Source organism: Hyla sarda, chromosome 4 (assembly GCF_029499605.1).
Source record: "Hyla sarda isolate aHylSar1 chromosome 4, aHylSar1.hap1, whole genome shotgun sequence".
NCBI classification, from domain to species: Eukaryota; Metazoa; Chordata; class Amphibia; order Anura; family Hylidae; genus Hyla; species Hyla sarda.
Window position 1 is genome coordinate 362270462 of NC_079192.1, and position 22421 is coordinate 362292882.

The 22421-nt window shown below is 46.0% G+C and overlaps 1 long non-coding RNA gene across 1 annotated transcript in view; it reads left to right on the plus strand.

Moving 5' to 3' along the window:
* The first annotated feature begins 14412 nt into the window (after positions 1-14412).
* The window catches only part of LOC130267235 (uncharacterized), a 112798-nt gene continuing 104789 nt past the window's right edge, over positions 14413-22421 (plus strand). Inside the window, exon 1 of the long non-coding RNA XR_008843114.1 lies at positions 14413-14534. This is a non-coding gene — a long non-coding RNA (uncharacterized LOC130267235). The remainder of the gene's footprint in view (positions 14535-22421) is intronic.

Below are 22421 nucleotides of genomic sequence, written 5' to 3' on the forward strand. Positions count from 1 at the left end.
GGTTAATAGAGCGCGGCACAACGATCGGTGCCGCGCACTGTTAGCCCAGGGTCCCGTCTTTGACTAGCAGCCGGGACTGACCCGGTGTGATGCGGGGTCACGGCGTGACCCCGTTTTAAACACCGGTACCGGGCTCAGGGCGTACAGGTACGCCCTGAGTCCTTAAGGATCGGGGTTGCAGGGCGTATGCATACGCCATGCGTCCCCAAGAGGTTAAAAATGTGGTGTAAACAGCATGTTTCATTTTTTAATCAAATTTTGTGGAAAATTCACCAAACAATATGCTAAATCCTATGATTATCTCCATCTATGGGCTCAATATAACTATTTATGCATTAGTTTTGTAAGATTGTGCTTGTCTATAATCAGAAAAACACCAAAAACTCATGGAGTCATTCAATTGTAGTTTAAAAATTATTATTTATTTTTGACATGATTAAAACAATGTGCAGCAAAAATATTAAAAAAGGGGAAAGGGAGAGAAAACCAATACGGGGGGGGGGGGGGGGGGGGGAATTGAGACAAAGAGGCATCACCACCTGCAAACACTGATATTATCATACAATATTAATGTAAACAAAGGACTATAATGGAAAGTGCATAGCATAGTACATAAAGGCATCAGCCTAAAAATATGACTCAAAGCAGTTCCCTATCATTCTCTGATACCTACATCACAAAGTGCAAACAGTGCAGACAGCAGGAGTGACTCCACCCTAACGTACGTTTCGGTATGGTCCTTCGTCCTGGGGGTCCTGTTTTTTTTTTAAATATTTTTGCTACACATTGTTTTAATCATGTCAAAAATAAATAATAATTTTTAAACTACAATTGAATGACTCCATGAGTTTTTGGTGTTTTTGTGAAATAACAAAGGAGTTCATTATGAAGCTCATATAGTTGGTATGAACCATTCTCCTCCATTTTTACGTGGTACACATATTTATGTATAGAAGATTTTCCTTTCATGTAACTATTTATTAATATATTGAGTACCTTTTAGATGGAGGTTTAACACAGTTTTATTGCTATCTATGTTAATATTTGTCTATAATCAGGCCTGGACTGGGACCAAAAATAGGCCTGGGCATTTTAGATTAAGCAGCCCATTTTTTATGTAGGGATTTGTTTGCTTGGACCTCCACCAATCACCTTGGTTCAAGTGGCACCCCATCTGTTGCAATCGCTCTGCACGTAATGACGGGCAATACAGGGGCCGGAGCATCGTTACGTCACGGCTCCGCCCCTCGTTACGTAACAAGGGGTACAGTGGGAAATAACACTTCACAGGTTTTTTGAAAAGTGGGCCATAAATTGAAAAATTTTATTTTTTTACACTAAAATGCTGGGGTTACCCAATTTTTAACATTTTCACATGGGGTAATATGAGGAATTGGGTTACAAATTTTGGAGGACTTTTTCCCCTGACTATAAAAATACATCCACATATGGGGTAACATGCTGGGCAGGCGCACAACAAGGCTCAGAAGTCATAGAGGTCACTTTGTATTTGTGGCCTATGGCATATCAGTAGCTGACGGTTACATACATTCCGAGGAAAATACAAAAATGAAACACCCACATGTGACACCATTACAGAAAGTACCCACCCTGAGGAATGGGTTTAGGGGTAAAGAGGACATTTTGAACGCACAGGTGTTTCCTAAATTTATTTTCCAGCAATGGATGAAGGGTAGCTTTTTGAAAATTGCAATTTTCAACCTAAGCAACTGCAAACCTCCAATGCTGTTGACTCTGTGTCCCATGACCCATTTTTTAGGGGGAAGAAGAAAAAAAAAAGATATTGGGGTATTGGGAAAAAGGTTTTGTTTTTTGGGAGGGTGTTTTGGTTTAAAATTTGGAAGTCAATGTACCCTGGACTGGTACATTGGAGCCAAATTCTGGGGAATGAAAATTAGGGCAAAGGATGGAAAATGTAGTACTCCATGGAAGTGTGATACTCTCTAAAGCAGCCTATGCAGAGGCCCGGATGATTGGGGCAAGTGTCACATTGGTACGTGGTGTCCTTCCGTCTCCCCTTCTTGTGACGCATTCTGCATTTCTTCAGGGTTCGTCCCGTCCTTCCAGTGTTGGGGATCACACCTGGAAAGTGTTGGCCGGGGACGATCCGGGGACCTAAAGTTCCAGAGGTGCTCTGACCTGCTCTTTGGCGGTCACCATAGATGAGGGCCTTTAGAACTACCTCTTGGAACTCCAGGTATGTCCCTGTGTTGCCAGCGTACTTGTACAGTATAAAAGAGTTGTACATGGCAACCTGTACCATGTAGAATGCAACCTTTTTATACCATACACATGTTTTCCGCATGGCATTATATGGCTTGAGGACTTGATCAGAAAGATCAACTCCCCCATATACCGATTGTAGTCCAGAATACAATCAGGCTTGAGGACCGGTTCCGCGGTACCTCACTCAGGGACAGGGGTGCTGCCATTCCCATGAATTGTGGTGAGCATAAGGACATCCCTCTTGTCCTTATACCGGACCAACAACAGGTTCTCATGGGAAAAGGCACGGGACTCCCCCCGGGGGATAGGAGCATGTAGGGGAGGGGGCGGAAGGCCTCTTTGATTCTTCCGGACTGTCCCACAAGTGACCGTGGATCTGGCGGTGAGGGATGTGAAGAGAGGGATACTAGTATAAAAGTTATCCACGTAAAGGTGGTAACCTTTATCTAGCAATGGGTGCAAAAGGCCCCAAACGATTTTCCCGCTAACACCCAGAGTGGGGGGACATTCTGAGGGTTCAAAACGGGAATCTCGTCCCTCATACACTATAAACTTGCAAGTGTACCTGTAGGTACTCTCGCAAAGTTTATACATCTTCACGCCATACCGCGCCCGCTTGGTAGGGATGTATTGCCGGAAGCTGAGTCTCCCCTTGAAGCTGATGAGAGACTCATCAATAGCGACCTCCCACCCGGGACATAGGCTTCCATATGCAGGATCAGTTCGGGGGGGGACATGCCGCATTATCAGCATAATGCAAACATCTCCGAATGGCCTCGAACCGGAAACGTGCCATGGCCATACTGTAGAGGGGTGTCTGGTAAAAGACGTCCCCACTCCAATATTGCCTGACACTGGATTTTTTAACTATACCCATATGCAGCACGAGGCCCCAAAAGGTCCTCATTTCGGCTGCATCGACTGGAATCCAGCCGCCGGGTCTAGCTAAAAGTGAGCCCGGGTTAGCGGCGACGAACTGTTGGGCATACAGATTCGTCTGTGTAACCATCAAATTAACAAAGTCGTCACTGAAAAAATTACCAAAAAAGTCCTTTTCAGTGAACCCGGCGATGTTAATTTTGATTCCTGAGTCGCCAACAAACTCAGGAATCACGAGCTCGTGGTCCGCTGGCTGAGTCCAGACAAGTTCTCCGGTACGATGTACCAGTGATCTTGGCTGGGGGGCTTCACTAGTATGAGCGCCAGGGGGACTCATACTAGCATGGGGCACAGGGTCAAGGACAGAGGAGGTTCGCGGCGCCGCAAGGCGGCGTCTCTGCCGCCTTGGTGGCTCATCATCAGAACTAGATGATGAGGAGGACGATGAAATAAGGAAGGTGGGGTCTTCATCGTTCTCTGAGCCGCTCTTGGTGTCGGAGGCAATTATGTCATATGCCTCCTCCGCCGAAAACACTCTGCGGGCCATTTCCCTACTCTAATGGGGATACGGGTATGTGTGTGTGGGGGGGGAAACTTTATTGAAGCGTGTGCTGTGTGTGGTGTGGTGCGAGACTACCTCCCTAACCCGCCCTAACCCTCCCTAACCTAACTTAACTAACCCGCCCTAACAGAAAAAAATATAAAATAAAAAGGGGACTTTTTTTTTTTTAAAAAGGGGACTTCTAGCGCAAAAAAGCCCTGCGCCAAAAAAAGGTGTTTATCTAATCAGTGGTGTGCGCACTGATTAGCGCTTGTGGCGGCAGGGGGTGCAGAAGTCAGTGGGGGGTCTGGCCACTCAGCCCAGAACAGTGGCTGTTGGCTTGTACACAGACCCCCACACAAGAAAAACCCGAAAAATAAAATAAAAAAACGCTTTACCCCCAAAAAATGCACCCACCTGAACCTCCAAAAAAACGCTGATAAGTGATAAATCACTGACAGCGGTGGGACAGGCTGCACTCACAGGTACGGTCCGTCCACACAGTACTCGCCTGCTACTTGTGGCACGGACCGCCTATGGGTGCAAAAAAAAAAAAAAACACGTTAACCGAAAAAAATGCCTTTACCACAAAAAAAAACGCTGATCAGTGATAAATTACTTACTGACAGCGGTGAGGCACGCCGCACACACACAGGTAAGGTCCGGCCACACAGTACATTACTGCTACTGGTGACACGGACCGCCTATGGGTGCAAAAAAAAACTAGAAAACGCGAAAAAAAAGCACAGGCACCACAAAAAAAACGCTGATCAGTACTACGGGACTGAGCAGCGGCAGGTGGGCTTTAATAAATGGTGGTGGACCGCTCTTTTATAACTAAGAAGGTCCGCACACACGCTTAGGTGAAAAGAAGAAAAAAAAAAAGATCTGCGCCAAAAAAAAAACGCTGGCGACAGACCGCAGCGACCCAGCAGGGCCGGGGTCACACAGCTAAAGGTGCTACGGACCCACGGACACCCACTGAGGTACGCTGGAAAAATAAAAAATAAAACTTTTTTTTTTTAACCCTAACCTGTCCCTACCTAATCTAAAGCTATCCCTGGGGATTTCTGTGGCCCACAGAAAGGGGGCAAGGGGCACTTTTTTTTTACTGAGGGGATGGTGGGCAGCACGGGGCTCCGTCCTGCTCGCCAGATCTATGTGGAATGGTGGGCAGAACCTAGCCCCCACCATCCCCTCCCATTACACTGTGATTGGTGTGGCCACTTTGGCCACCCAATCACAAATGTACTGAGAGGGGTGGCCACAATGCCAGCCCCCAGTACAGCACGGATGGTGATTGGTGGTGTATACTACACCACCAGTCACCATCTATATCCGGGTCACAGGGTCACACTTGACCCTTATGACCCGGAACCGCTGCAGAACGCCGGTAAGTAGTTACCGGCGTCCTGCAGCGATCGCAGGTATAGGAGGTCCTCCGGACCTCCTCCTGCACACTGCCGGAATGTCTACTGATTGAAATCAGTAGACATCCGGCTCCGATCCCCGCCCGGCGAGCAGCGGGAAACGGAATCGCAGCACAACGCTCGTCTGAATTGACGAGCGATGCACTGCCATCGCCGACATGGGGGGTCATCATGACCCCCCTGGGCGATATGCCGCGATGCCTGCTGAACGATTTCAGCAGGCATCGCATACCGGCTCCCCTCCGGCTAGCGGCGGGGGGCCGGGAATGGACAGGACGTACTCCTACGTCCTCGGTCCTTAAGGACTCGGAAACGGGGGCGTAGGAGTACGTCCATTGTCCTTAAGGGGTTAACAAAAAGTCGTCAAACACCTGTGAGGTGTTAAAGCAAAGGTTTTTTCTACTGTTCTGGCACCATAGGGGCTTCCTAAATGTGACATGCCCCCAAAAACCATTTCAGAAAAACTCACTCTCCAAAATCCCATTGTTGCTCCTTTCCTTCTGAGCCCTTTACTGCGCCCACCAAACACTTGACTTACACATGAGGTATTTCCTTACTCGAGAGAAATTGGGTTACAAATTTTGAGAGGATTTTTCTTCTTTTACCCCTTGTAAAAATTCAAAAACTGGGTCTACAAGAACATGCGAGTGTAAAAAATGAAGATTTTGAATTTTCTCCTTCACTTTGCTGCTGTTCCTGTGAAACACCTAAAGAGTTAACACACTTACTGAATGCCATTTTGAATACTTTGATACTTTCTAATATAACGGCCCTTCAAATCTACTTCAAAACTGAACTGGTCCCTGAAAAATTCCTATTTCAAATATTTGGTGAAAAATTTGAAAATGCTGCTGAACTTTGAAGCCCTCTGATGTCTTCCAAAAGTAAAAACATGTCAACTTTATGATGCAGTCATAAAGTAGACATGTTGTATATGTGAATCAAAATATAATTCATTTGGGAATGTCTATTTTCCTTACAAGCAGAGAGGTTCAAAGTTAGAAAAATGCTAAATTTTCAATTATTTCATCAGATTTTGGAATTTTTCACCAAGAAAAGATGCAAAATTTACCACTATCATACAGTAGAATATGTCATGAAAAAACAATCTCGGAATCCAAATGAAAAGTAAAAGCATGCCAGAGTTATTAATGCTTAAAGTGACAGTGTTCAGATGTGCAAAAAATGCTCTGGTCCTTAAAGGGGTATTCTAGGAAAAACTTATTTTTTACATATCAACTGGCTCCAGAAAGTTAAACAGATTTGTAAATTACTTCTATTAAAAAATCTTAATCCTTTCAATAGTTATTAGCTTCTGAAGTTTTCTGTCTAACTGCTCAATGATGATGTCACGTCCCGGGAGCTGTGCATGAAGGGAGAATATCCCCATAGGAACTGCACAGCTCCCGGGACGTGAGTCATCAGAAAGCAGTTAGACAGAAAAAAACAACTCAACTTGAGAAGCTAATAACTATTGCAAGGATTAAGATTTTTTAATCAAAGTAATTTACAAATTTTGTTAACTTTCCGAAGCCAGTTAATATATAAAAAAAAGTTTTGGCCTGGAATACCACTTTAATGTGAAAATAGGCTTGGTCCTTAAGGGGTTAAACTCCATTTAGTGCGGTCCAGGCTCCATGGCATCTAAAATGGCAGATCCACATGTGAGGACATGGGGCAAGGAACTCTGGGAAGGCAGCAAGGCGGGATGACCCTGAATCTCATGCAGCATGCATCCTATCAGCAGCCAGCCACCCCTGTGATGACACAGACCTATATAATGGGCAGCCATCTTGCTGCCAGTCACTTAAGCGTTTTATTTGAGAGAGATTGTTTCATGGCAGGGAGAGATAGAGCAGTATGTGCGTTGCACAGAAAGGCAGGTTGACAGCAGCGATTCACCACAAGCCCAATTCACTGCATAAAAGCACTGACAGAGAGAGAGAGAGAGAGAGAGAAAGTACACTTTTGAGTGTAATACACAGCGACCCCACTGCTGCAGTGGTGTACAGCAACTCTAAAGCTCATAGAGGCCAGTTAGGCAGAGCACTAAAAGCAATTGTCACCTGCTATTAGTGCCTAATAATACTGTCCTGGGCTCTACTACAAAGCGATTCTGTACTGCTGCAGTTGGTTGTACAACAACTCTAAAGCTAACAGGGGCCAGTTAGGGTGAGCACAAAAAGCCATAGTCACCTGAATACAGTGCCTAACACAGGTTGCATAGCGGAGCTTATTGTCCTCTAATAAGTGTAACCTGTGCTTACATAGGTGGTTCATGTTTTTTTTTTCCTGAAAAACTAATTTGGGCCAAGTTAGTGTGAAAGGCCAGCCAAAGCTACACCCTTGTTTCTGTAGCCTTATACAGTTTCAAGCGGAGCGTATTGTCCAGCTCTCACAGTTGTAAACTGTATGTGCACCTACGTTGTGTACCGTATATCCCGGCGTATAAGACGACTTTTTAACCCCGAATTTTCTTCTGAAAAGTCGGGGGTCGTCTTATACGCCAGGTATTGAGGTCCGGGATAGGAAAACTTCTGATTATCTGCCCAGGCCGACTTCCGTGTGTGGCTGCAGGCGGGGGCCGGCCAGAGCAAGTAAAAACGAATACTGTATACTAAAAACCAGGGTGCCTCCAGCTGTTGTGAAACTACAACTCCCAGCACGGCAAAGGCTGTCCGGGCATGCTGGGAGTTGTAGTTTTACAACAGCTGGAGGCCTCCTGATTTTTAGTATACAGTATTAGTTTTTACTTGCTCTTGCCGGCCCCCGCCTGCAGCCACACACGGGAGCCGTCCCAGGCAGATAATCATAGTTATTCCTATGCCGGACATCCCTGTGTCCCGAAAAATCTTTTCGGGACATGAGGATGTCCGCGGGTCACTTACCATTCCCCGGCGTCCTCCTGCGATCCTCCTTCGGTCCTCCTGAGGTCTGGTCCTCCGTCTCTATGGTTGTACGCACGGGACGTCAGTGACATCACGTGCCTACAACCATAGAGGCAGAGGAGCGCAGGACCAGGAGGACCGCAGGAGGACGTGCCGGCCGGGGCCTGGTGAGTGACCGGCCGTGCTATCTTAAGTGATCTGGTCACCGCTCCCCGGTCCCGGCACCTACTGCTATGGTCCATAGGCCATAGCAGTAGATGGTGACCCGGGCCGGAGGAGCGGTGATCGGAACACTGTGGGGGCAGTACAGACATACAGCCTGCAGCCATACACTCTATATGGCTGGAAGCTGTATGTCTGTTGGGGGGAGCTGCCTACTATTGTGGGGGAACTGCTGACCTAATGTGGGGGGAGCTGCCTACAAATGTGGGGGGAGCTGCCTACAAATGTGGGGGGAGCTGCCTACTATTGTGGGGGAGCTGCCTACTGTTGTGGGGGAGCTGCCTACAAATGTGGGGGGAGCTGCCTACTATTGTGGGGGAACTGCATACTATTGTGGGGGAAATGCTGACCTAATGTGGGGGAATTGCCTACAAATGTGGGGGGAGCTTCCTTCTATTGTGGGGGAACTGCTGATCTAATGTGGGGGGAGCTGCCTACAAATGTGGGGGGAGCTGCATACAAATGTGGGGGAGCTGCCTACTATTGTGGGGGAACTGCTACTAATGTGGGGGAGCTGCCTATTAATGTGGGGTAACTGCTGACCTAAAGTGAGGTAACTCCCGACCTATTGTGGGGGAACTGCCGACCTAATGTGGGGGAACTGCCGACCTAATGTGGGGGAGCTGGCAATCTAATGTGGGGGAACTGGCAACCTAATGTGGGGGAACTGCCAATTTAATGTGGGGGGAACTATACTGCCTACCTAATGTGGGGGGGGGGGGGACTATACTGCCTACCTAATGTGGGGGGAACTATACTGCCTACCTAATGTGGGGGAACATGATGCCTACCTAATGTGGGGGGAACTACAAGGTACCGTACATCGCGGTAGGAGGGGTAGTCTTATATGGCGAGTATATCCCAAACTCTATATTTTAACTGTAAAAGTTGGGGGTCGTCTTATACACCAAGTCGTCTTATACGCCGGCATATACGGTAGGTTTTATTTTCTTCCTGAAAAACTAATTTGGGCCTAATTACTTTGAAAGGCCAGCCAAAGCTACCCACTTGTTTCTGTAGCCTTATATAGTTTGTAGTGGAGCACATAGTCCTCTTATAAGTTTAAACTGTACGTACACCTACACGGTGTCCTTTATATATTTTCCTGTTAAACTAATTTGGGCCTAGTTATTGTGAAAAGCCAGCCAAAGCTACACACTTGTTTCTGTAGTCTAATACAGTTTTAAGGGTAGTGGAGTGTATTGTCCTTCTCTCATAAGTGTAACATATACGCATTCAGCTTGTGTAAAACTGTGCACGCCTGGTACTTCTCTGCTTGGCATAGAGGAGTGGCAGAGGCCTAAATTCATCAGGCAGAGATCGCAGCAGACTAGGGGCGAGTGGCAGCAGGAGTCACAGCAAGAGGCCTGAGGCCCCAGTATCAGCTAACGGTCATGTTGTCAAGGATGGCTTGAGGTGAGGCCTTAAACTGTGAGTGATTGCTGCTGTATACTGCTGAGTGTCCACATAAGCAAATTCACACCAGACAATGTTGGTATAAATCCCCTTCTCAGCACTGGCTCCCAAGGAGTTCTGCCCAAGCAGTGATATGTTTATAAAAAAAATCACATTAGTTTTTACACATGACAAATGAGGAGGTTTAGTTATTATGTGAAAATCATCATGCTACATTTTGATTGGTTGTTTGAGTATTGCATCTGTATATATTAGCATATCTAGCATCCATTTCTTTCTTGGCAGAAGTTCTTCTACCAGGAAATTCCAGAGTTCTCTGTCCTTCAGATATTTTATCTTTTGACTTCTTATCTTGGTCCTCCTGACATCATCTCAAGGTTTCCATCTTAGTGACGAGCAAATTGCAAGCTGATTCATGGGTTAAGGGTAGTTAACAAATATCTTTCTCCAGCATCAGCAATGGCATATCAGTATTTATATATTGATCAGTCATCAGAAACATAAGGGTCATCCTTATCAGTGCCTCGACCAGCAACCCATCTGCCATCATCGATTGGTTAGCTCGGTCATCCACTTCATCACAAGGGACATCCAACACCCCCAGTCTACAGTCAGTGGGTTCCTCAGACACAACACTCAGTTGGCATGGCCTGGGAGCAGTCCCTGTCCTCCCATTGCCTCTGTCCTATGCTGTTCCCTCACTCCCTCCCCCACAGAAGTATTGTATGCTGTGGGTTCAGCTCCACTATTTAGTGAGGACAATCTACTAGAGGACAGTCAGCAGCTACTGCCCAGCCAAGAAGTGGAGGAGACATCCGCTGCTTCCTCCGCTAGGCAGGCAAGTAGTGATGAGGAGAGTGGCGTGGGAGGTGGTGTTGCGAGTGTTCAGGCTCCTGAAGCAAACACTGTTGAGGAACCTGAGGAGGGCATCAGTGATGTGATGTGTGAGACAAATCGATGATGATGAAGCGAATCGCACTTGGGAGCCGGATGCAGAAGGGGCTTCATCATCATCATCATCAGGAGAAGAGGGTTACAGGTTGCCCAGTGAGGCAGCAGCTGAGCCAGCAAGGGGGTAGCATGGTTGGCAGTCGGCAGTGGCAGAAGTGGAAAGTCTGGAGCCAAACGTGCCCGGGGTAGACTACCTGCTTCTCAGCAGCCTACGTTACAGAGAGGTAGAGGAACAGGGGTTCCTGGAGTCAGTGGCAGTAGCAGTCAATCAGTGACTGTTGGGGGGAAAATCAGCTACTTGGCGGTGTGGCAGTTTTTCATCAATTATCTGGAGGATGTTAACCTGTTGGCAATGTTGGCACCATGGCCCTGCGTCAATATATGCAGCGTCGCCATAAAACAGCCTGGGAGAACTGTGGCTATGATGCGGTGGACCAGCCTGCTGCATCACCCAGTGGCACGCTGCTCCCTGTTTCAGCCATCCAAGGCTCCACCACCTCAGCCGAAGGGAGCTGTCTGTCATACCCATCTTCTGTCCCTCCAGATGCTCCTGCTGCTCCAACTTTTAGTTAGTCATTCCGCCAGAAATCCGTCAGCGATGCCATGTCCAAAAGACAACACTATGCGCCCACTCATCCAACGGCACAGAAGCTGAATGTGCTCCTGTCAAAGTTGCTGGTGCTGCAGTCCTTCCCTTTTCAAGTAGTGGACTCTGCACCTTTCAGAGAACTGATGGCTGGTGCCGAGCCGAGGTGGAGAGTCCCAAGCCGTCATTTCTTTGCAAAAAAGGCAGTACCAGCTCTGCACAATTTTGTGAAACAGAAGGTGGGCTAGTCCTTGAGCCTGTCGGTGTGCACCAAAGTGTGGAGCTGTAACTACGGTCAGGGAAAATACATGTCCTTTACAACCCACTGGGTAAATGTGGTTCCTGCACAGCAACAACAGCAACTTGGACAGGTCACGCCGTTTCCGCCTCCACGCTCTCAGGCCGTTGGTCCTATGACAGTGTGTGACTCCGCCTCCTCATCCTCCACCGTGTCCTCAGCCTCCACTGCACGGACAAGTCTCAGTGCCCCTCCAGCATACCATGTGTGCAGGGCACGGCGGGTGTCACGCTGTTCTTCACACGGTTTGCCTTGGCAAATGGAGTCACACAGGGGAGGAACTTCCAAAAATCAAATCATGGCTTACTCCACAAAAACTGGAATGGGGAACCATGGTGACTGACAATGGAAAGAACATCTTGTCTGCGCTGCAACAAGGAAGCCTGAGCCATGAGGCCCTATGGTCTTGTTAAGCTGTTGCAGCTGTGTCATTAAACCAGTATTTGGACTCATCAGGCTGTTGCCAACTCCAGGCTGTGTCATTCTGCCAGATTATGGTCTCTTCATGCTGCTGCCACCTCCAGGCTGTGTCACTGTGCCGCCATGTGGTCTGCTCATGCTGCTGGCACATTAAATAAAACTTTTTAGGTTCATCTATTTGTAATCTTCAATTTAAATGTTAAAAAATATCTTTAATCTTTTCAATTGTGAGGCCCTATAGTCTCGCCAGGCTGTTGCCACCTCCAGGCTGGGTCATTCAGTCACTACATGGTCTTCTCATGCTTCCGCCACTTCCAGGCTGTGTCATTCAGCCACCATATGGTCTCCTCATGCTGCCGCCACCTTCACGCTGTGTCATCCAGCCACTATATGGTCTCCTCATGCTTCCGCCACCTCTAAGCTGTGTCATTCAGCTACTATATGGTCTCCTCATGCTGCCGCCACCTCCAGGCTGTGTCATTCTGCCACCATATGGTCTCCTCATACTGATGCCACCTCCAGGCTTTGTCATTGTGCCGCTCTACGACAGTGATTCTAATAGCTACACCTGTAATCTGCATGTAATACTAAATAACAGTATTGTTTTACTAACACAGCACACTCCCTATGAGTGTTACAACAAGGCATAGTGTTCAACACCCCTATTGAGGCTCTCTGTAGCCCAGAAATAACCGTTTTTAATAGCGATTCGCCATGAATAATTTTGGACAAAACCGATTTTTTTCAAAAAATTCAGTGAATCGGTCGAATCGAATTTTTCAAAAATTTGCTCATCTCTAATTGTAACATCAGGAGAGCCACTTGAGCCAAGGTCATCAGTGGAGGTCCCAGCAGAGAGATACAGTTAGGATACAGTTTTACCCATCATCCCTGCAGAACTTACAGCAGTGATGGGTCAGTCAGGCAGAATACACAATGATATTAGTGACTCGCAGGTGACGTCTTGTCTGTAGTCTTCATATTGTCCAAGGACCATGACTTCTTCCAGTTACATCTTCCCTCTGCAGAATTAGATGCTCAGACATCACTGGCTTGATAAAATGACAATAATCATTATAACCCTACCAGACATTGTGCCCTGAAAATAATACTACTACACACGATGCCCCTGAAAATAACTCTGCCACACACTGTGCACTGAAAATAATACTGCTACCCTTATATGGTCCTCCTTCACATCCCTCTGTCATTGTCCACCCCAGACCCCTATGTCCTTCTCCAGACCCCTCTGTCCTCCTCCTCCAGACACCTGTGCCCCCCCCAGATACCTCTTTCCTCTATGCCCTCCCGTAACCCTTCTGCCTCCTCCTCCTCCAGATCCCTATGCCCCCTGACCTCTCTGTCCTTTCCTCAAGACCCTTATGCCCCTCCTCAGACCCCTTTGTCCTCCTCTTTAAGGTCTCTCAGTCCTCCTCCTCCAAGTCCCTCCGACCCCAGTGCTGTAAGTACACACAAGCATGGTGGGTTGTAGACTACCGACAATATTCTTCTGGCCAAGGTGTTGAGTTGTAGACTACCGACAATATTCTATGGCGTATAAAGGGAGACGCTTCTGTGCGGAAGAGCTCTTAAAATGGCAATTGCCAGTCCTTCTGTCTATAATTGTCCCTTTTATCACAACCAGACACCATTTCATTAGTAATCACTGCAGAAATCTAAATAAATTATTTACTTTTCCTTGAAGCTGTATATGTGCACACAAGTATGTCTGTATATTTTTATAACCAGGACAACACATTCATACTAACAGCATCAGAACAAATATATAGTTAAGACTATAAAACTATTTCTATTAATAATGTGCGATAATGTAGAGTCGATAATGTAGATATCAGTCTTCTGACCTATTTTGTTAGTACAGTAATGCAAAAAAATGTTGTTAACATTCACCTGGGTGTTCCCAAAAGCCGGAGGCCATGCTGACAAATTGTGTACATTTTAAACGCCTACACACACACAGAGGATTTCTATGCTTTGTCAAGACACATTATTGAAGCTTTTAAGAGTAGTAGGAATCACTCATAAGTGGGTCATGATGGGATTGAGTTTCTAAGTATTTATTCTCAGTGTCTTAAACACTGACGTCAAGGATTACTATATGGCTTTACATTTTTATATCTTAGGAAATGAGTGCAACAATATCTACTTTTGTATCTCTGAGAACACTTTTTTTTCAAATTGTCCTGTGTGGAAAAAATGGTTAGTGTAAAAAAAAGATTTGGGTCACTGAATCACCATGGTAATCTTTTCTCTAAGTAGGTGAATCATCTAATTACTTTGGTTTTTACAGATGTAAAGAGCTATAAAGTTATCTAAAGTCAACTATAAATTGTATAGTCAGTATATAAACTCCACTACAGGATCAAATTCCACTGGGGACCTGTGGCTAAAACTGATCATATTTGTATCTCTGACATCTGTATTACTGTATTTGGTGGCACAGAAAAGCATCCACAGGCAATGTTTTGTTTAGGTGCACCTGATGCTTCTCTCTACTACCGCATGCAGTGACAAGACATCACAGGAACAGAGGATGACATACCAGGATACTTATTTTTGGCTAAATGTCTGTCCACACTTAAACCCTAGGCTGCCTAACTTTTACAGTAAGAGTTTTCACAAATTGTTCTGGCTGGTAAGTGGTAGCAAATCAGTGGAGGGTGCAGAACATACAATTCTAGTGTACCCACAAGTGAAACAGGAATGTCATAACTAAATATGAGCAAGCCGAATCCGGTGAGCCCAGATTTGACCCGAACTTTAGGATTTTTCTGTCTCATGGAGATGGTAAATTGCATGGAAAACCTGAAAGCAGTTTTTTGGCAGACGGAAAAAGCAGGGTGTGCAGGGGCAGTGAGATGACGTAGGGAAAGCAGCAGGTCTATCATGTGATTTGCTGCTTACTGTGGCAATGAAGTACAAAGGCCAATAGGACACAGCCAGGGACACAGATAAAAGGGCAGTGATGTCATCCACAGCATTCAGAGAGATGGAACTTGTGCAGAGAGCAGACAGAGAGAGGGAGAGAGCCAGACATAGGGACATGTAGTAATAGACATTGGGACAAAGCGTAATCGCCTATGCCTTTCGGCAGCAGTCAAGGGCACTGCAGCCCGAAAGGCGTAGGCGACTATGCTTTGCCTGTATGAAGTCTTTTATTCCTCAAAAAAGTCTGATGTTTTACCTGCTAACATGGTGCTGGGCATATCTATTGCTATCTGTGCATGTGGAGGGGAACGCTACCTGTTAGCCCGGGCTCTGGTGCAGTGGAAAGGATTTAAGCGGTCTGCTACGGCTTGTGAGTGACTAGGAACAGTAAGTGGTTAGAAAGATAGAGACTGAGATACAGATTACAAAAAAGAGGAGAAATAGGGACAGATATTGATGAGAAAGAGAGCGATAAAGATTAGAATGAGAAACTGTTTGTGTATGTGTGTGAACAGGATTCAATTTCTATACAAGAAGAATCCTATAGGGGCTACTATACAACAAATCAGCATATAAGGGGGGGGGGGGGGCATCCAAATCACAGCCTCTGAAGGAAGGGCTCATCTTTTTCTTCCACAAATCCACAGCCTTTTTCATGGCTCATACCTGCATATACCTGAATTGAATAGTGTTCCTGAACCAGCTTCGGTGAGGTGTATTGATCGGTGACACCCACAAAGCGAATTCAAGTGGCACCTATATACCTATAGGGCCTGTCAACACAGTAGTGAATATAACAGAATTCCACAAACACCGTCAGTACACATTGTGCTTTCATCCCTGCCACCCAAAAAGCGTGTTGAAGTTACACGTATCTAGCCTGTAGTGTTATATGGTTCTGGTGCATTTAATATTGTTCCGCAAACACCTTTAGTACTCATTGTGCTGTCTCCTCTGCCACCCAAAAAGCGTGTTGAAGTTACACATTTCTAGCCTGTAGTATTATATGGTTCTGGTGTATTTGATATTGTTCCGCAAACATCTTTAGTACTCATTGTGCTGTCATCTCTGCAAGTCAAAAAGCATGTTAAAGTTATACATATCGAGCCTCTGGTGTCAATACAGTTGTGGAGCATTTCATATTGTTCCGCAAATATCTTTTTCAGAACCCGTAGGTTTAATCTGCATTGAGAGCCTTTTGTTTTCATAGTTGCTGTGGTTACGCGTAGCTCTCTGGAAAAGTCAGCTGACCTTGTTGGCTTTTCACCTGTCCAGCTGGCTATTTAAAGGGGTTATCCACCATAAGGTGATTTTAGTACGTACCTGCCAGACAGTACGTAACTGCCGGACATGCTTAGGAAGTATCTGCGCTTGTCTTGGGGCTAAATGGCTATGTTGTGAAATTACCATAATACTGTGGCTAGCTTTTTGTGAACTGGTATTTCCTGTTTGAGTTTTCTTCGTTTGCCTACAAATTCCATAATTCCATTTCCCTCCCTCCCACACATCAGCCACCCCACCCATTGAAACATAAATGAGCTGCATTCATTCAAAAGACCTGTGGTTTTCAATCAGGGTGCCTACAGCTGTGGCATTAGTTGCAGTTTTATCTCTCTCTCACCAAGCGATCGCTCCATTGAAGCAGGACAGGCTGTCTGTCATCAGCTGACTAGTGAGTCAGGTCTCGGCCGCATTGCAACCTGGGAAAAATCTGAGACAACAGTAATTTTGTATGCTGTTAAATATTGGGGTGAAAAATCCCATAATAATTGTGAGAAAACCGTCACACACAGGTACAGAAACTAAATTATGAACTACACTAACTTTACAGCCCCTGTAGCATAGTCAATTAAAAATAATTCCTGGAATACCCCTTTAAGCCTGCACGGTACTATCAGACTTCTCCTGCAAAAGGAGAGTTCAACCTATATCCCTAATGAGTCCCTACCGATGTTGATCCAGAGGAAGGCAAAAAACCCTCATACTAGATAGATACCTTCCCGACTCCAAATATGGCAGTCAGAATAAATCCCTGGATTAACTTTCTGTGCCTATAAATCTAGTATCCATAACCTGTAATGTTATTACTCTCCAAAAATGCTTCCACCTTCCCCGGGAGAGAGTTCCACAGTGTCACTGTTCTTACAGTAAAGAACCCCCATCTCTGCTGGTGTAGAAACCTTTTTTCCTCTGCCCTCTTATTATAGATACAGTCCTGGGTATAAATAGATCATGGGAGAGATCTCTGTACTGCCCCTGATATCTTATATATAAAAGGAGAAGACCTGACTCACTGGCTCATCAACGCCCAGCCTAAACCCTTGGACCTAGAAACCTGAATTTTTACACAGGTGTTGTTTTTAAGACGTAGACAAGGAATAAGAAAGGATTTTTCGAAATTCCACCCTAAAGGGGGTGAAAAAGGTTTTTTTTTTTTTTTTTTAACGTCCCATACAAGTCTATGGGAAATATATGTTACTGCATAACTTCCAAACGGCTGGAGATATTTTGATAATACTTGGTCACATGTTACTTATATGTCCACCTAAAATATAGGATAGTTAATTTAACCTTTAACTAACCCCATTTGTGAGGGTCAGGGTTTTTGTTTAAAGTCCCATGCAAATCAATGGGGAATGTTCATACATAACTTCCGTACGGCTGGGGATATTTCTATACCTGGTACACATATTACAGGTCGGGATATTCAGACAGGATAGGAGGTCGGGATAGGAGGTCGAGATAGTAGGTCGAAATAGGAGTTCGAGATAGGAGGATGGGATGATCGGGATAGGAGGTCGGGATAGGAGATCAAGATAGGAGGTCGAGTTAGGAGGATGGGATATGAGGTAGAGATAGGAGGACAGGATAGGAGGTCGGGATAGGAGGTAGAGATATGAGGACGGGATAGGAGGTCGGGATAGGAGGACGGGATAGGAGGTCGGGATAGGAGGTCGAGATAGGAGGACGGGATAGGAAGTCGGGATAGGAGGTCGAGATAGGAGGACAGGATAGGAGGACGGGATAGGAGGTCGAGATAGGAGATCGGGATAGGAGGTCGGGATAGGAGGACGGGATAGGAGGTCAGGATAGGAGGTCGAGATAGGAGGACGGGATAGGAGGTCAAGATAGGAAGATTGGGATAGGAGGACGGGATAGGAGGTCGAGATAGGAGGTCGGGATAGGAGGACGGTGTAGGAGGTCGAGATAGGAGGTCGGGATAGAAAGTCAGGATAGGAGGTAAAGATAGGAGGTCGAGATAGGAGGAAGGGATAGGAGGTCGTGGTAGGAGGTCGGGATATGAGGAGGGGATAGGAGGAAGGGATAGGAGGTCAGGATAGGAGGTAAAGATAGAAGGTCGAGATAGGAGGGCGGGATAAGAGGTCGAGATAGGAGGACGGGATATTAGGATGGGATATGAGGACTGTTGGCGGTATATAAGTAGCGCGAGAAGGCAGGTTCGCCTCAAAGGATGTCGATCTTCAATTCCATGAAACAGCAGATGTAATGTTTTGGGTTGTTTGGATGCCCGTAGACTTTACCCAGAGCGGCCTCATTACTATAGGATCGTAAAAGGTAAATCTATGTTACCCCAAATTTAACGTTAGCGAAGCCGCGGGCAAAAGCTAGTATTTATATATAGTTATTAGGTCTCCCCTAAGCCTTCTTTTTTCTAAACTAAATAACCCTAATTCTGATAATCTTTCTGGGTACTGTTGTCCTCCCATTCCCCTTATTATTCTGGTTGCCCATCTTTGAACCCTCTCCAGCTCCACTATATCTTTCTTGTACACTGGTGCCCAGTACTGTACACAGTATTCCATGTGTGGTCTGACTAGTGATTTGTACAGTGGTGGAATTATTTCCTTGTCGCGGGCATCTATGCCCCTATTGATGCACCCCATGATTTTATTTGCCTTAGCAGCTGCCTGACACTGGTCAAAACAGCTAAATTTACTGTTAACTAAGACCCCTAAATCCTTTTCCATTTCAGTCGTCCAAAGTGTTCTCCCATTTAATACATAATCCCAGCCTGGATTTTTCCTCCCCATGTGCATTATCTTACATTTATCAGTGTTAAACCTCATCTGCCACTTCCCAGCCTAAACCTCCAACCTATCCAGATCCATTTGTAACAGTGCACAGTCCTCTATTGTGTTGACCACTTTACAGAATTTTGTATCATCTGCAAAGATTGCTACTTTACTATTCAACCCCTCTACAAGGTCATTAATGAATATATTAAAGGGTACCTCTCATCAAATAAACTTTTGATATATTTTAGATTAATGAATGTTGAATAACTTTCCAATAGCATGTTAATGAAAAATATGCTTCTTTCTATTGTATTTTTCCCTATCAGTCCTGCCAGCAAACATTTCTGACTCATGCTGGAGTCCTAAACACTCAGAGCTGCCAGCCTGCTTTGTTCACAGCCAAACAGGCTGTGAACAAAGCAGGCTGGCAGCTCTGAGTGTTCTCCTTTGTGAACAAAGCAGACTGGCAGCTCGTAGTGTTTAGGACTCCAGCATGAGTCTGAAATGCTTGCTCCCAGGACTGGTAGGGAGACCCCTAGTGGTCATTTCTTCAAAGTGGAAAATTAAATAGAAAGAAGCATATTTTTTTAATAACATGCAATTGTAAAGTTATTCTGCATACATTAATCTATAATATATCAAAAGTTTTTTTATGAGCGGTACCCTTTAAATAGAATAGAACCCAAGACTGACCCCTGTGGTACCCCACTAGTAACAGTCACCCAACCAGAATAAGTACCATTAATAACCACCCTCTGTTTCTTATCACTGAGCCAGTAACTTACCCACTTGCACACATTTTCCGCCAGCCCCATCCTTCTAATTTTATGCATCAACCTTTTATGTGGCACTGTCTCAAATGCTTTGGAAAAATCAAGATATACAACATCCAGCTGTTCCCCCTGGTCAAGTCTGTTCCCCCTGGTCAGGAGCTCACCTCCCCATAAAAGATGATCAGCTTAGTTTGACAGGACTGATCCCTCATAAATCCATGATGATATGGGGTCATACATTTATTTTTATCAAGATACTCCAAAATAGCATCTCTTAGAAAACCCTCAAACAATTTACATGCAACGGAGGTTAAACTAACAGGCTTATAATTCCCGGGTCGCTTTTTGACCCCTTTTTAAATATTGGCAGTGGCACCACATTTGCTATTCGTCAGTCATGGGGAACAGACCCTTTCACTATAGAGTCCTTGAATATTGATCCCTTGCCGCAAATGGACGTTCAGTAACGTTCATTTGTGGCTCCTGAGGTATGATGCGCGCTCAGCAGGTGAGCGCGCATCATGGCAACCAGGACCCACGGCTAATGCCGGACATTGCCGATCCGACTGATGTCCGGCATTAACCTGTAACACTAACGGAGGTAGTGGATCCGCTGTACCTGTGTGAAAGATGACGTGGGCCGTACCAGGGAGCGGAGTCTAAGGTGCCACTGGTTTTCACCTGAGCCTTCCGCAAAGCAGGATGGACTTTATGTGGCAGGCGGCTCCCAGGTCGTTAACCCTGGTATGACTCGTCCACACAGGCTGCTGAGATAAAATGTAGCACAATCCAACTTGGAGAAGACCTTGGCACCCCGTAGACGATCAAATAGTTCAGAAATTAAAGGAAGAGGATAGCGATTTTTGATCGTAATGTTGTTTAGACCCATGTAGTCAGTACAAGGATGGAGAGAACCATCCTTCTTCCCTACAAAGAAGAATCCAGCTCCGGCAGGAGAGGAGGACTTTCGGATAAAGCCCTTTTTGGAGGTTCTCTTGGATATATTTTGCCATGGCTTGTGTCTCAGTAACAGACAATGGATAGATTCTTCCATGGGGAGGAGTGGTCCCAGGCTATAAGTCAATAGGACAGTCGTAGGGACAATGTGGTGGAAGAGTCTCAGCCTGCTTTTCGCTGAATACATCTGAAAAATCTTGATATGGAAGAGGCAGGTTTGGCATAGAAGGAGGTGAAGAGACAGCCTTAGACTGGATAGGCACAAGACAGTGGTTTTGGCAAAACAATCCCCAGCGTATTACTTCACCAGTTTTCCAGTTGCGATGCGGAGAGTGACGTTGAAGCCAAGGAAGACCGAGAAGAAGCTCCGAAGTACAATGTGGAAGCACATAGAACTCAATTTTTTCCTTCTGCAATACTCCTACTTGCATGATGAGAGGTTCTGTGCGGAATAACACTGTACAATTCAGATTTTCTCCATTGACAGAGGAAATGAATAATGGCTTAGCAAGCCGAGTCACAGGAAGACGGTATTTATGGACCAAAGAGGCATCAAAAAAATCTCCTGCGGAACCAGAGTCCAAAAAGCCAGAAGAAGGAAGTCTTGATAGGAGTGTAGACTTGGACCATCAAGGTCAAATGAGGAGAGCTAACCCAGGGATGCCTCTCTCACATACCCTAGGTGCGAGTGTTTCCCTGAGGCTGTGGACGTAAAGGACAATCTTTGAGAAAATGCGCTAGACTGGCACAATAGAGGCACAAGTTCCCATTGCGTCGACATGATCTCTCCTGCTGAGTCAGCCAAGAACGATCCACCTGCATAGCTTCTTCGGCAGGAGACAAAGGAGGTGGCAGAAGAGAATATTGGAACACAGGTGCCAGACGAGGTAGTAACCGTGTGCGGACAGAATCTCTTTCCTGGCAAAGTTCTTCCCGTCTCTCAGTAAAACGCACGACAATACGAGTGGCCAAGTGGATAAGGTCACTCAGGGTAGAAGGAGGATCACGTGCAGCAAGAACATCCTTAATTCCATTCGAAATACCTTTTTTGAAAGTAGCACACAAAGCTTCATCATTCCAGGCCAATTCAGAAGCCAAGGTGCAGAACTGAACCACGTACTCACCAACAGAAGAATCCCCCTGGCGGACATTCAGCAGAGCCGTCTCGGCTGAGGAAGACCATGCGGGTTCTTCAAAGACACTGCGGAGCTCCACAAGGAAGGCCTGCAAGTTAGAGGAGAAGGGGTCATTATGATCCCAGTGAGAAGTAGCCCATGCCAGAGTTTTATCACTTTACCAGACAGTAAACTGACCACGATCGCCACTTTAGCTCGCTCCGTCGGGAAATGATCCGCCATGAGTTCTAAATGTATAGAACACTGTGTCATGAAGCCTCTACACAGCTTGGGATTTCCCTCATACTGCGAAGGTAAGGATAAGCAAAGCTTGGACCCAGAAGAAGCTGCTGGTACCTGGAGGAGACACTGGAGCTGGTTGTGGCTGCTCTTGCTGTTGTCGCTGCTGAGCAGCAAGAAGCTGTTGCATCATGGCTGACAACTGGTTCAACTGTTGAGCCTGACGTGCCAACTGTTGTGACTGTTGAGCCACGATGGTGGAAAGGTCAGAGAAATCAGGTAGAGGCACCCAGCGGGATCTATGGCCGGATCTTACTGTAACACTCACGGAGGTAGTGGATCCGCTGTACATGTGTGGAAGGTTTTCACCAGAGCCCGCCGCAAAGCGGGATGGACTAGCTGCAGCAGGTGGCACCCAGTTCGCTACCCTGGTATGACTCGTCCACACAGGCTGCTGACACTGGAAGGATGA